Raw genomic sequence first — 16555 nt, 5'->3', positions numbered from 1 at the left:
AGCCCGCATTTAATTGAGCTCGTGCGCTCTCGGTCAATATTTGTAAGGATAATCAAAAACCTTTGCTGAAAAGAAGAAGAAGAAAAAAAATCTAAATTAAAAAGTAGCAAAAAGTGAAATTGTGTGGGTGTGAGAGATAGTAGAAGGAAGGTGTTTGGAATCCATGGTAAAAGGAACTCGATCAGCTGTGGTTGCTGATAAAGTTGACGAAGTGGTGGAAGATGGCACCAAATCCAAAATAGATTTTTTTGAGGCTGTAATAAAGATTATTTGTGGTTGTGGCATGCAATTTGCAAGCACAAACATGTAGATTTGTATTATTTTGGTCTGTCAGGAAGTGATAGATATTTTGTTTCGGTTTGGAAGTCTGGTATAGCTGTTTTAGGAATATTTCATACACTGTGGGAATTTTTTAAAAATAAAGTCGTATGTCGTCGTGGCTCGTGTTCGAGCTACTACACTAAACGGATCAGGACGTAACAGACAAAAACAGGATGCAAGACAGGACTCAAAACACGCATGCATGGGGTGGACCAGATGGACAAAGAAGGAAACTCCAAGGAGGTAAAACTGGAAAATTGGAAGGAGGAGAGTTTTGGGTGGGGTAAACGAGAGTAACAAAGATCATGGTTTAGGATTGAGGACAATCTGAGATGGTGGTGAACAGCTGTCTTGAAGACCTGGAGGGAAGAACAAAATTGAAGAGGATGTGAAAGTTCTTTCCACATGTGGGGGAAAAAAGGACAAAGAAGTGAAGATGTAAATTATGGAAGATGAGCAGTGATCCTGGATTTTGGTCACAAAATGGGGTTGATGATGGACTGTGTGAGCCCTCCAGAAACCTTTGGTAGGGGGAAGGGGGGTGACAAACCACGGAAAGTGAAGAGAGTGCAAGACCAGAAATGAGGCGGTAGAAGACAGAGAGACCACCGACTTATATGCAATGATGGAGTGATAGACCCATTGACTCAGCTTCAACGTGGAAGATTCCAAGCTCATACACTATGGGAATATTTTGTACAATGTGGGGATATTTTGTACATTGTGGCAATATTTTGTAAATTATGGGAATATTTCATACACTGTGGGAATATTTCATGCACTGTGGGAATATTTTATACACTGTGTGAATATTTCATACACTGTGGGAATATTTCATCTACTATGTGAATATTTCATACACTGTGGGAACATTTTGTGTACTTTGGGAACATTTCATATATGATGTGAATATGTTATACACTGGGAATATTTCATACACTGTGGGAATATCCATTCACTGTGGGAATATTTCATATACTGTGTGAATATTTCATACACTGTGGGAATATTTCATACACTGTGAATATTTCATATACTGTGTGAATATTTCATACACTGTGGGAATATTTCATACACTGTGGTAATATTTCATATTCTGTTGGAATATTCATATATGATGTGAATATTTCATACACTGTGGGAATATTTCATATACTGTGTAAAAATTTCATACTGTGTGAATATTTCATATACTGTGGGAATATTTTGTACACTTTGGGAATATTTCATATACTGTGTGAAAATTTCATTTACTGTGAGAAAATTTCAGATACTGTGTGAATATTTTACACACTGTGTGAATATTTTATATACTGTGTGAATATTTTACACACTGTGTGAATATTTTATACACTGTGTGAATATTTTACACACTGTGTGAATATTTTATATACTGTGTGAATATTTTACAGAATGTGTGAATATTTTACACACTGTGTGAATATTTTATATACTGTGTGAATATTTTACACACTGTGTGAATATTTCACGTACTGTGGGAATACTTAATAAACTGCAGGAATATTTCATATGCTGTGTGAACATTTCATATACTGTGTGAATATTTCATATACTGTGTGAATATTTTGTACACTTTGGGAATATTTCATACACTGTGCAAATATTTCATATACTGTGAGAATATTTCATATACTGTGAGAATATTTCATATACTGTCTGAATATTTCATACACTGTGGGAATATTTCATTCACTGTGGGAATATTTCTTACACTGTGGGAATATTTCTTACACTGTGGGAATATTTCTTACACTGTGGGAATATTTCATATCCTGTGGGAATATTTCATTTCCTGTGTGAATATTTTGTACACTTTGGGAATATTTCATATACTGTGGGAATATTTTGTACACTGTGGGAATATTTCATACACTGTGTGAATATTTTATACACTGTGTGAATATTTCATACACTGTGGGAATATTTCATACACTGTGGGAATATTTTGTACACTGTGGGAATATTTCATACACTGTGGGAAAATTTCATATAGTGTGGGAATATTTCGTATATGTGATTATTTTATACACTGTGAATATTTCATCCACTGTGTGAATATTTTGTACACTGTGGGAATATTTCATACACTGTGTGAATATTTTGTACACTTTGGGAATATTTCATACACTGTGGGAATATTTCATACACTGTGGGAATATTTTATATACTGTGTGAAAATTTCATATTCTGTGTGAATATTTTATACACTTTGAATATTTCATATACTGTGTGAATATTTTATTCACTGTGAATATTTCATATACTGTGTGAATATTTTATACACTGTGTGAATATTTCATACACTGTGGGAATATTTCATATACTGTGGGAATATTTTGTACACTGTGGGAATATTTCATACACTGTGTGAATATTTTATACACTGTGTGAATATTTTATACACTGTGTGAATATTTCATACACTGTGGGAATATTTCATACACTGTGGGAATATTTTATACACTGTGAATATTTCATACACTGGGAATATTTTATACACTGTGTGAATATTTCAGATACTGTGGGAATATTTTGTTCACTTTGGGAATATTTCATACACTGGGAATATTTTGTACACTTCGGGAATGTTTCATACACTGTGGAAATATTTCATATACTGTGTAAAAATTTCATACTGTGTGAATATTTCATAAACTGTGGGAATATTTTGTACACTTTGGGAATATTTCATACACTGTGGGAATATTTCATATACTGTGTAAAAATTTCATACTGTGTGAATATTTCATATACTGTGGGAATATTTTGTACACTTTGGGAATATTTTATACACTGTGTGAATATTTTATACACTGTGTGAATATTTCATACACTGTGGGAATATTTTGTACACTGTGGGAATATTTTATACACTGTGAATATTTCATACACTGGGAATATTTTATACACTGTGTGAATATTTCAGATACTGTGGGAATATTTTGTTCACTTTGGGAATATTTCATACACTGGGAATATTTTGTACACTTCGGGAATATTTCATACACTGTGGAAATATTTCATATACTGTGTAAAAATTTCATACTGTGTGAATATTTCATAAACTGTGGGAATATTTTGTACACTGTGGGAATATTTCATACACTGTGGGAATATTTCATACACTGTGGGAAAATTTCATATAGTGTGGGAATATTTCGCATACTGTGATTATTTTATACACTGTGAATATTTCATCCACTGTGTGAATATTTTGTACACTTTGGGAATATTTCATATACTGTGGGAATATTTCATACACTGTGGGAATATTTTATATACTGTGTGAAAATTTCATATTCTGTGTGAATATTTTATACACTTTGAATATTTCATATACTGTGTGAATATTTTATTCACTGTGAATATTTCATATACTGTGTGAATATTTTATACACTGTGTGAATATTTCATACACTGTGGGAATATTTCATATACTGTGGGAATATTTTGTACACTGTGGGAATATTTCATACACTGTGTGAATATTTTATACACTGTGTGAATATTTCATACACTGTGGGAATATTTCATACACTGTGGGAATATTTCATACACTGTGGGAATATTTCATACACTGTGGGAATATTTCATACACTGTGGGAATATTTTGTACACTGTGGGAATATTTTGTACACTGTGGGAATATTTTATACACTGTGAATATTTCATACACTGGGAATATTTTATACACTGTGTGAATATTTCAGATACTGTGGGAATATTTTGTTCACTTTGGGAATATTTCATATGCTGTGTGAATATTTCATATCCTGTGTGAAAATTTCATATACTGTGTGAAAATTTCATATGCTGTGTGAATATCTCATATACTGTGGGAATATTTTGTACACTTTGGGAATATTTCATATACTGTGGGAACATTTCATGTACTGTGGGAATATTTTATACACTGTGGGAATATTTCTTACACTGTGAGAATATTTAATTCACTGTGGGCATATTTCATACAATGTGGAAATATTTCATACATTGTGGGAATATTTTGTACACTGGAATATTTTGTACACTTTGAGAATATTTCATACAATGTGGGAATATTTCATATACTGTGTGAATATTTCATATACTGTTGGAGTATTTTGTACACTTTGGGAATATTTCATACACTGTGGGAATATTTCATATACTGTGTGAAAATTTCATATGCTCTGGGAATATTTTGTACACTTTGGGAATATTTCATATACTATGTTAATATTTCATATACTGTGGGAATATTTTATATACTTTGGGAATATTTCATACACTGGGAATATTTTGTACACTTTGCGAATATTTCATTCACTGTGGGAATATTTCATATACTGTGTGAATATTTCATTTTCTGTGGGAATATTTTGTACACTTTGGGAATATTTTATACACTGTGGGAATATTTCATATACTGTGGGAATATTTCATATACTGTGTGAATATTTTATACTGTGTGAATATTTCAGACACTGTGGGAATATTTTGTACACTGTGGGAATATTTTGTTCACTTTGGGAATATTTCCTACACTGGGAATATTTGCACACTTTGGGAATATTTCATACACTGTGGGAATATTTCATATACTGTGTGAATATTTCATATACTCTGTTAATATTATGCACACTCTGTGAATATTTCATCTACTCTGGGAATATTTTGTATACTTTGGGAATATTTCGTACACTGGGAATATTTTGAACACTTTGGAAATATTTCATATACTGTGTGAATATTTCATATACTTTGGGAATATTTCATATACTGCATGAATATTTCATACACTGTGTGAATATTTCATATACTGTGGGAATATTTCATATTCACTGTGGGAATATTTCATATTCACTGTGGGAATATTTCATTCACTGTGGGAATATTTCATACACTGTGGGAATATTTCATGCACTGTGGGAATATTTCATATACTGTGGGAATATTTCATATGCTGTGGAAATATTTCATATACTGTGTGAATATTTTATAAACTGTGAATGTTTCATGCACTGTGGGAATATTTCATACATTGTGTGAATATTTTGTACACTGTGGGAATATTTTGTTCACTTTGGGAATATTTCATACACTGGGAATATTTTGTACACTTTGGTAATATTTCATACACTGTGGGAATATTTCATATGCTGTGTTAAAATTTCATATACTGTGTGAAAATTTCAGGTGCTCTGGGAATATTTTGTACACTTTGGGAATATTTCATATACTGTGTGAATATTTCATATCCTGTATGAAAATTTAATATACTGTGAGAATATTTTGTACACTTTGGGAATATTTTGTACACTGTGGGAATATTTCATATACTGTGTGAATATTTCATATCCTGTATGAAAATTTAATATACTGTGGGAATATTTGATTTCAACTGCTTCTGTGTTGACTCCATCTTTCATACGCCTTGTTCCCAGGGTTAGTGTGACAAGCCTTGCCACACATCAAATGCAGCGCACTTCTCATGTTGCAGAGACAGACATGGCTTTCGCTGTAGTGGTGGAATTGATATCACACCTTTATAACAGGTGGCCAATGAACAGTTAGGTGTGCAATGCATTGCCACAGTCTGTAATTGTGTCAGCCCGCATTTAATTGAGCTCGTGCGCTCTCGGTCAATATTTGTAAGGATAATCAAAAACCTTTGCTGAAAAGAAGAAGAAGAAAAAAAAATCTAAATTAAAAAGTAGCAAAAAGTGAAATTGTGTGGGTGTGAGAGATAGTAGAAGGAAGGTGTTTGGAATCCATGGTAAAAGGAACTCGATCAGCTGTGGTTGCTGATAAAGTTGACGAAGTGGTGGAAGATGGCACCAAATCCAAAATAGATTTTTTTGAGGCTGTAATAAAGATTATTTGTGGTTGTGGCATGCAATTTGCAAGCACAAACATGTAGATTTGTATTATTTTGGTCTGTCAGGAAGTGATAGATATTTTGTTTCGGTTTGGAAGTCTGGTATAGCTGTTTTAGGAATATTTCATACACTGTGGGAATTTTTTAAAAATAAAGTCGTACGTCGTCGTGGCTCGTGTTCGAGCTACTACACTAAACGGATCAGGACGTAACAGACAAAAACAGGATGCAAGACAGGACTCAAAACACGCATGCATGGGGTGGACCAGATGGACAAAGAAGGAAACTCCAAGGAGGTAAAACTGGAAAATTGGAAGGAGGAGAGTTTTGGGTGGGGTAAACGAGAGTAACAAAGATCATGGTTTAGGATTGAGGACAATCTGAGATGGTGGTGAACAGCTGTCTTGAAGACCTGGAGGGAAGAACAAAATTGAAGAGGATGTGAAAGTTCTTTCCACATGTGGGGGAAAAAAGGACAAAGAAGTGAAGATGTAAATTATGGAAGATGAGCAGTGATCCTGGATTTTGGTCACAAAATGGGGTTGATGATGGACTGTGTGAGCCCTCCAGAAACCTTTGGTAGGGGGAAGGGGGGTGACAAACCACGGAAAGTGAAGAGAGTGCAAGACCAGAAATGAGGCGGTAGAAGACAGAGAGACCACCGACTTATATGCAATGATGGAGTGATAGACCCATTGACTCAGCTTCAACGTGGAAGATTCCAAGCTCATACACTATGGGAATATTTTGTACAATGTGGGAATATTTTGTACACTTTGGGAATATTTTGTAAACTTTGGGAATATTTCATATACTGTGTAAAAATTTCATATACTGTGTGAATATTTCATATACTGTGGGAATATTTCATACAGTGTGAATATTTCATATACTCTGTGAATATTTCATACACTGTGTGAATATTTCATATCCTGTATGAAAATTTAATATACTGTGAGAATATTTCATACACTGGGAATATTTTGTACACTTTGGTAATATTTCATACACTGTGGGAATATTTCATATGCTGTGTTAAAATTTCATATACTGTGTGAAAATTTCAGGTGCTCTGGGAATATTTTGTACACTTTGGGAATATTTCATATACTGTGTGAATATTTCATATCCTGTATGAAAATTTAATATACTGTGAGAATATTTTGTACACTTTGGGAATATTTTGTACACTGTGGGAATATTTCATATACTGTGTGAATATTTCATATCCTGTATGAAAATTTAATATACTGTGGGAATATTTTGTAAACTTTGGGAATATTTCATATACTGTGTAAAAATTTCATATACTGTGTGAATATTTCATATACTGTGGGAATATTTCATACACTGTGTGAATATTTCATATACTCTGTGAATATTTCATACACTGTGTGAATATTTCATACGCTGTGTGAATATTTTATACACATTGAATATTTCATATAATGTGGGAATATTTCATATACTGTGAGAATATTTCATACACTGTAGGAATATTTCATATACTGTGTGAATATTTCATACACTGTAGGAATATTTCATATACTGTGGGAATATTTCATCCACTGTGGGAATATTTCATTTCCTGTGGGAATATTTCATATACTGTGGGAATATTTTATATAATGTGGGAATATTTCATACACTGTGGGAATATTTCATATACTGTGGGAATATTTTGCACACTGTGAATATTTCATATACTGTCGGAATATTTCATACACTGTCGGAATATTTCATATACTGTGTGAATATTTCATACACTGTGTGAATATTTCATACACTGTGGGAATATTTCATACACTGTGGGAATATTTCATACACTGTGGGAATATTTCATACACTGTGGGAATATTTCATACACTGTGGGAATATTTTATATACTGTGTGAATATTTTACAGAATGTGTGAATATTTTACACACTGTGTGAATATTTTATATACTGTGTGAATATTTTATACACTGTGTGAATATTTCATACACTGTGGGAATATTGTGTACACTGTGGGAATATTTTATACACTGTGAATATTTCATACACTGGGAATATTTTATACACTGTGTGAATATTTCAGATACTGTGGGAATATTTTGTTCACTTTGGGAATATTTCATACACTGGGAATATTTTGTACACTTCGGGAATATTTCATACACTGTGGAAATATTTCATATACTGTGTAAAAATTTCATAAACTGTGGGAATATTTTGTACACTGTGGGAATATTTCATACACTGTGGGAAAATTTCATATAGTGTGGGAATATTTCGCATACTGTGATTATTTTATACACTGTGAATATTTCATCCACTGTGTGAATATTTTGTACACTTTGGGAATATTTCATATACTGTGGGAATATTTCATACACTGTGGGAATATTTTATATACTGTGTGAAAATTTCATATTCTGTGTGAATATTTTATACACTTTGAATATTTCATATACTGTGTGAATATTTTATTCACTGTGAATATTTCATATACTGTGTGAATATTTTATACACTGTGTGAATATTTCATACACTGTGGGAATATTTCATATACTGTGGGAATATTTTGTACACTGTGGGAATATTTCATACACTGTGTGAATATTTTATACACTGTGTGAATATTTCATACACTGTGGGAATATTTCATACACTGTGGGAATATTTCATACACTGTGGGAATATTTCATACACTGTGGGAATATTTCATACACTCTGGGAATATTTTGTACACTGTGGGAATATTTTATACACTGTGAATATTTCATACACTGGGAATATTTTATACACTGTGTGAATATTTCAGATACTGTGGGAATATTTTGTTCACTTTGGGAATATTTCATATGCTGTGTGAATATTTCATATCCTGTGTGAAAATTTCATATCCTGTGTGAAAATTTCATATACTGTGTGAAAATTTCATATGCTGTGTGAATATCTCATATACTGTGGGAATATTTTGTACACTTTGGGAATATTTCATATACTGTGGGAACATTTCATGTACTGTGGGAATATTTTATACACTGTGGGAATATTTCTTACACTGTGGGAATATTTAATTCACTGTGGGCATATTTCATACAATGTGGAAATATTTCATACATTGTGGGAATATTTTGTACACTGGAATATTTTGTACACTTTGAGAATATTTCATACAATGTGGGAATATTTCATATACTGTGTGAATATTTCATATACTGTTGGAGTATTTTGTACACTTTGGGAATATTTCATACACTGTGGGAATATTTCATATACTGTGTGAAAATTTCATATGCTCTGGGAATATTTTGTACACTTTGGGAATATTTCATATACTATGTTAATATTTCATACACTGTGGGAATATTTTATATACTTTGGGAATATTTCATACACTGGGAATATTTTGTACACTTTGCGAATATTTCATTCGCTGTGGGAATATTTCATATACTGTGTGAATATTTCATTTTCTGTGGGAATATTTTGTACACTTTGGGAATATTTTATACACTGTGGGAATATTTCATATACTGTGTGAATATTTTATACTGTGTGAATATTTCAGACACTGTGGGAATATTTTGTACACTGTGGGAATATTTTGTTCACTTTGGGAATATTTCCTACACTGGGAATATTTGCACACTTTGGGAATATTTCATACACTGTGGGAATATTTCATATACTCTGTTAATATTATGCACACTCTGTGAATATTTTGTATACTTTGGGAATATTTCGTACACTGGGAATATTTTGAACACTTTGGAAATATTTCATATACTGTGTGAATATTTCATATACTTTGGGAATATTTCATATACTGCATGAATATTTCATACACTGTGTGAATATTTCATATACTGTGGGAATATTTCATATTCACTGTGGGAATATTTCATTCACTGTGGGAATATTTCATACACTGTGGGAATATTTCATTCACTGTGGGAATATTTCATTCACTGTGGGAATATTTCATACACTGTGGGAATATTTCATATACTGTGGAAATATTTCATATACTGTGTGAATATTTTATAAACTGTGAATGTTTCATGCACTGTGGGAATATTTCATACATTGTGTGAATATTTTGTACACTGTGGGAATATTTTGTTCACTTTGGGAATATTTCATACACTGGGAATATTTTGTACACTTTGGTAATATTTCATACACTGTGGGAATATTTCATATGCTGTGTTAAAATTTCATATACTGTGTGAAAATTTCAGGTGCTCTGGGAATATTTTGTACACTTTGGGAATATTTCATATACTGTGTGAATATTTCATATCCTGTATGAAAATTTAATATACTGTGAGAATATTTTGTACACTTTGGGAATATTTTGTACACTGTGGGAATATTTCATATACTGTGTGAATATTTCATATCCTGTATGAAAATTTAATATACTGTGGGAATATTTTGTACACTTTGGGAATATTTTGTAAACTTTGGGAATATTTCATACACTGTGGGAATATTTCATATACTGTGTAAAAATTTCATATACTGTGTGAATATTTCATATACTGTGGGAATATTTCATACACTGTGTGAATATTTCATATACTCTGTGAATATTTCATACACTGTGTGAATATTTCATATCCTGTATGAAAATTTAATATACTGTGAGAATATTTCATACACTGGGAATATTTTGTACACTTTGGTAATATTTCATACACTGTGGGAATATTTCATATGCTGTGTTAAAATTTCATATACTGTGTGAAAATTTCAGGTGCTCTGGGAATATTTTGTACACTTTGGGAATATTTCATATACTGTGTGAATATTTCATATCCTGTATGAAAATTTAATATACTGTGAGAATATTTTGTACACTTTGGGAATATTTTGTACACTGTGGGAATATTTCATATACTGTGTGAATATTTCATATCCTGTATGAAAATTTAATATACTGTGGGAATATTTTGTACACTTTGGGAATATTTTGTAAACTTTGGGAATATTTCATACACTGTGGGAATATTTCATATACTGTGTAAAAATTTCATATACTGTGTGAATATTTCATATACTGTGGGAATATTTCATACACTGTGTGAATATTTCATATACTCTGTGAATATTTCATACACTGTGTGAATATTTCATACGCTGTGTGAATATTTTATACACTGTGAATATTTCATATAATGTGGGAATATTTCATATACTGTGAGAATATTTCATACACTGTAGGAATATTTCATATACTGTGTGAATATTTCATACACTGTAGGAATATTTCATATACTGTGGGAATATTTCATACACTGTGGGAATATTTCATTTCCTGTGGGAATATTTCATATACTGTGGGAATATTTTATATAATGTGGGAATATTTCATACACTGTGGGAATATTTCATATACTGTGGGAATATTTTGCACACTGTGAATATTTCATATACTGTCGGAATATTTCATACACTGTCGGAATATTTCATATACTGTGTGAATATTTCATACACTGTGTGAATATTTCATACACTGTGGGAATATTTCATACACTGTGGGAATATTTCATACACTGTGGGAATATTTCATACACTGTGGGAATATTTCATACACTGTGGGAATATTTCATACACTGTGGGAATATTTCATTTCCTGTGGGAATATTTCATCTACTGTGTGAATATTTTCTATTCTGTGGGAATATTTCATACACTCTGGGAATATTTCATTTCCTGTGGGAATATTTCATTTCCTGTGGGAACATATCATACACTGTGGGAACATATCATATACTGTGGACATATTTCATATACTGTGGGAATATTTTGTACACTTTGGGAATATATCATACCCTTTGGGAATATTTCATACACTTTGGGAATATTTCATACACTGTGGGAATATTTTAGACACTTTGGGAATATATCATACACTGTGGGAATATTACATTCACTCTGGGAATATTTTGTACACTTTGGGAATGTTTTGTACACTGTGGGAATATTTCAGATCCTGTGGGAATATTTCATTACACGATGGGAATATTTTGTATACTATGGGAATATTTCATCACTCTATTTACTGTGCGTCCTCTCATCATTCTGCTTGTTTTAATGATTGTGGATTCGTGAAATTGTTCTCCCTCTGTGCACTGTTGCAAGCTGGGATTTTTGACAAGTCCCGAGATGTCAAATGGACTTGCTCAACGAGAAATGCATCCTCATCCCGATGGTCCAAAATACTTTCATGCTGTGATTCGATCACAAGAATGACCTTGGTGGGTATAGCCTGTGCTTTTTGTGACCATGCATTTACATTAGCTCAAACTCACATCATGGGCATGCAAAGAAGAAATAATGGAGCCAGACCATTTACAAAAATAAACTCACTCTTTTTTTTTTATAACTGAACACGTATTTACAATCACAATTTCCATGTAACGACATTCACTTATTCATCCAAACGTATAAAACCTAAATGTTTACATATACAAACGAACATGAATTATATGGTTCCAAAGGCATGCAAGGTTTTAAATTCTCCCTTCAATGTAATAAGTAATCATAAAGAGAACTTGGCTTTACTCCCCAAGTCCCTGTGCATAGACATCTGGACGTTCGAAAAAGGGAAAAAAATAAAACAAACAGATGGACACATACACAACAGAGAATGATGCTAGAAAGTTTTCCTATTATTGTCTTATTAAAATCAAACTGGACAGTCTGTGTTTCTGAATCAGCACGAGCTGGCAGAGAGGGTAAGAGAAGGAGCACAATACAGTTCACAGTTCCTCAAGCAAAATGTCATGAGGTGCTCATTTCTGGCAAAGCTTATAACCACCAGCACATGAGGCACAGAGTCGTCTCCAAAGAGTTATGACGGAAGTAAAGCAGACAGAGAACAGCCTTGCCGGATCCACCCAGACAGCATGTACCTTTGAATCCTTGTGCTGATGAACAGTAAAAGCACTCACAACCCTCGGTCGCTGTTCATGACTGTCCCTTGTCTTGTCACTGCAATATTTTTTTTTTTAAATAGCAAAATAGTCGATTGGAGTCAGCACGACCAGCACCAGGAAATACAGAGTTCCAACCTGGTCACCAAGAATGTGGATGTTACCCCCCCCCCTCAAAGCCCACTCCCCCTTCCATGTTTGATTTTCAGAACTTTTTAGAAAATTACGTTATTTTTTTTCCTCACCTATCTTGTGACAATGACATCGTTGGAATGCCCAAGGGTGGCACAGATGCCAGAGTTATAAATTTCTTATCGAATTATAAATGTGTCGGAGCGGATTTCTTTCATAGCAATGTTTGTACAGCTGGCTAAGTGAATAAGTGTCATTTCCAGCATTTAAATCTTCCAGTGAATGTATCGTGCGATCCAGATGAAAGACCTGCACAAAGAGAGATCAGACAACATGCTCTGATTTTATCCATGAAAACACATCAAGCAAATCCTACAACAAAGTAATTTATTACATCTACATGGTATGTACAAAACAAATAGATTGGCTCACAGTTAAAATATATACCCCTGTTGCTCATAATAATAATATTGACCAGGTATGCGACATAACACCTTTCTTTATACTTTCAATAGCCATTTCTTGCTTTATACTTTGTTTTATACCATGAGGTGCACGCAAGCATTTTATATCCCATGAAAAATGTTGAGATATTTTAAAGTTTAGTAGCCACTCTATTGCCTTAGTTGGTGTGAATATATTACAGGTGCTACCTTGTGTTGTTTGACCGGTTTCCAACAGAAAAAGCGGTCCAGACTTGACAATAATCCGGATTTAAATTCTGCAACAGTGTGCCATTTTTCTGTTATGAGACGACGCCATTTTGATTCCTTGTGAGGATATACAGCAACAACACAAACAAGCAGGGTTTGACTAATACAATCTCCGGTCTTTGATTTATCTATTTGGAATTAGGAAGGTAAGAGATTTGTTTATATTCGTTTATTTTGCACAATGGCAATATTTATATAAATAATTTGTGCCGGTCTTGCTGTTAATACTCACGAGGAGGTAAGCACAGAAATGAGAAATGGACCTACAATAGTACAGAAGGTCGTTACTAATTGCAGCAAATAACGAGCAGTCTGGGTTGGCAGCACAAGAGTATAAAAACAAAAGCATGAAACGGTTTGGGTTATACGTTTGCTGTTTGCCGTTAATATACAGCATGTGGCTGCAGGTTAATTCATCGCTTTACATAGGTGTGTGACAGTGCTGCTGATGTAGTGCTCCAGGTAGGTTCAGGAAGGAATTTGTAACATGTTCATGGTGTTGGTAATAGCTTGCCTATTTTTCATGAAGGACACCATGGGATTTTTAATGTCCACCAAATATTGCTTGCAGACATGACATCTAGTTTAACGTCTATCCGAAGGACGATACATACATCGATGTATCACCCTGCCTGTGAAACATCAGGATGACAGTTTCAAGCTGGGTCGAGATTCAAACCTTGGCGAGACAGCTAGTGCGCTCGGCTTCCCTGCCTACATGGGTTCCTCATTGCAAAATAAATGCAAATACAGAAGCGCTGATCTTTCAGGCAATTTTCCTTCCAAGCTTACTTTGAGGAAGGGTTGTTCTTGTACCTGAAAACCCAGCACTGGCAAATTTTTTGTATGTTTGTTTATAGCAGATAACCCAAACTGTTTTATGGTTTTGTTTTTATGCAGTCGTAGAGACTCATTTCATGGTTGTAACAACTGCAATATTTGTCTGAAAGGGTACAGCCTGTGATGTTTCCTGCAGATGGGAATGCTTGAAATGATGTAAGATCCTTTGACAAACTCTGTGATCAACTTGCACTCCTGGATAGATTGTCAGATTCCTTGATAAACCAGCTGCAAGGATACAGACTCAAACTTGGCAAACAATAATACAGAGGTAAAAGACAATGTCACCACTGGGTTCAAGGATAATCTTACTTGCAAAATATAACTGAAGAAAAGCAATCAGGTCATCTGTTTATGAAGCAACAGTTGAGGAGCAAATAAGGGAAGAAAGAGAGAAGGAGAGAAGAGATGTTCGCTATGGCATAGTTTTTAATTTTCCCGAAAGCGATGCTTAGGATATTCATTCCTATTTGGAAAGGAAAGGACATCCAAAAGTTCTGCGTAGCGTGTGAAAAATCCATGATATCCAGATAAGCAAGACATCTATATTTGGTAAAAGAAGTGACAAAGTGAGGCCTTTGCATGTCAATGGAGGTTTATGTAAAGATCATGTAAAGTGGATCTTTACCTTTGCATGTAAAGATCCACTCGTAAATAATTTCTTTTTTATAAACGGCAGAAAACTCCAGGAAATGGAAAAGGACTGGAAATTCCCTAGGTTAGATATTACACTGAAACAGCATAAGGAAAGGAAGGAACTGCACAAGAAAATGCTATAATTCAGAAAAACAATGGAGAGGAGAATCTGCAGCTCATCAGGAGTGAAATTGTCAAAATAGCAGCAGCATTAAACCAAAGCCTGTGCTAACCAGACTTAGTGGTGTAATGGCTAGAGAGTCTGCTCTGAGTCTGGGAGGTTGGTGGTTCTAACTGCGCTCACCAGATTGTGTGGTGTAATTGTTAGAGAGTCTGCTCTCGGTCTGGGAGGTTGGCGGTTCTAACCAAACCCCAGCTGAGTCATCCCAAAGACGTTAAAAATGGTCCATGCTGCTTCCTTGTGTGGTGCTCAGCATTTAAAAAGGCAGAGCACAGACAAACAACCATAGGTTGGCAACTGTTAAGCAGACTTGAAGGGCCTAATGGCCTCACCCTGCGTTTAAGCTTCTTGCAAGGGAACTTGTATAATTATCTAATAGCAGATGAGACACATATCTGACTAAACATCCATCCAAGGGATGGTGAACTCTGATGCTTGCACTCTAATTTTTTATGTCCACTCTCACTTCGTTCTTCCATTGCTCATAAAATAAATTGTATTTCAAGCTCGGACTTGAACCTGGGATATCTCAACTGTTACACCTCCTGGCAAACCTCAACTGTTAAAGCTGGGACACTTCCTTTGCATTTGTACTTTGTGTCAACCATTTTATCCTTTTTTTTCTCTCTTTCCTCTCGGTTTTCCGGATTTATGGGCAACATTGCCTTTTTTCCATCAAGGTAGCACTTCAGTGGCCCTATTTCTTATGTTTTGCCCTCTTATATAACTAAATTATAGTCTGAAAAACTTCATTCCCAGGCTGGAATTCACGTGATTTTCCTATTAACACATCTACGTGACCATTGTGCAGCACCCCTTTAGGGTGGTGGTCTATGGTACTGCCCTGTGGAGATGCTTTTCACCATTTTTTTTTTTAATTAGAATCATAACCTGAACTAACCCTTTATTGTTTTGCATAT

The sequence above is a fragment of the Eptatretus burgeri genome, chromosome 7, assembly GCF_056783735.1.
Source record: "Eptatretus burgeri isolate ZD-2024b chromosome 7, Ebu_testis_v1, whole genome shotgun sequence".
NCBI classification, from domain to species: Eukaryota; Metazoa; Chordata; class Myxini; order Myxiniformes; family Myxinidae; genus Eptatretus; species Eptatretus burgeri.
The sequence above is the reverse complement of the archived record's forward strand: the minus strand, read 5'-3'. Positions refer to the sequence as shown.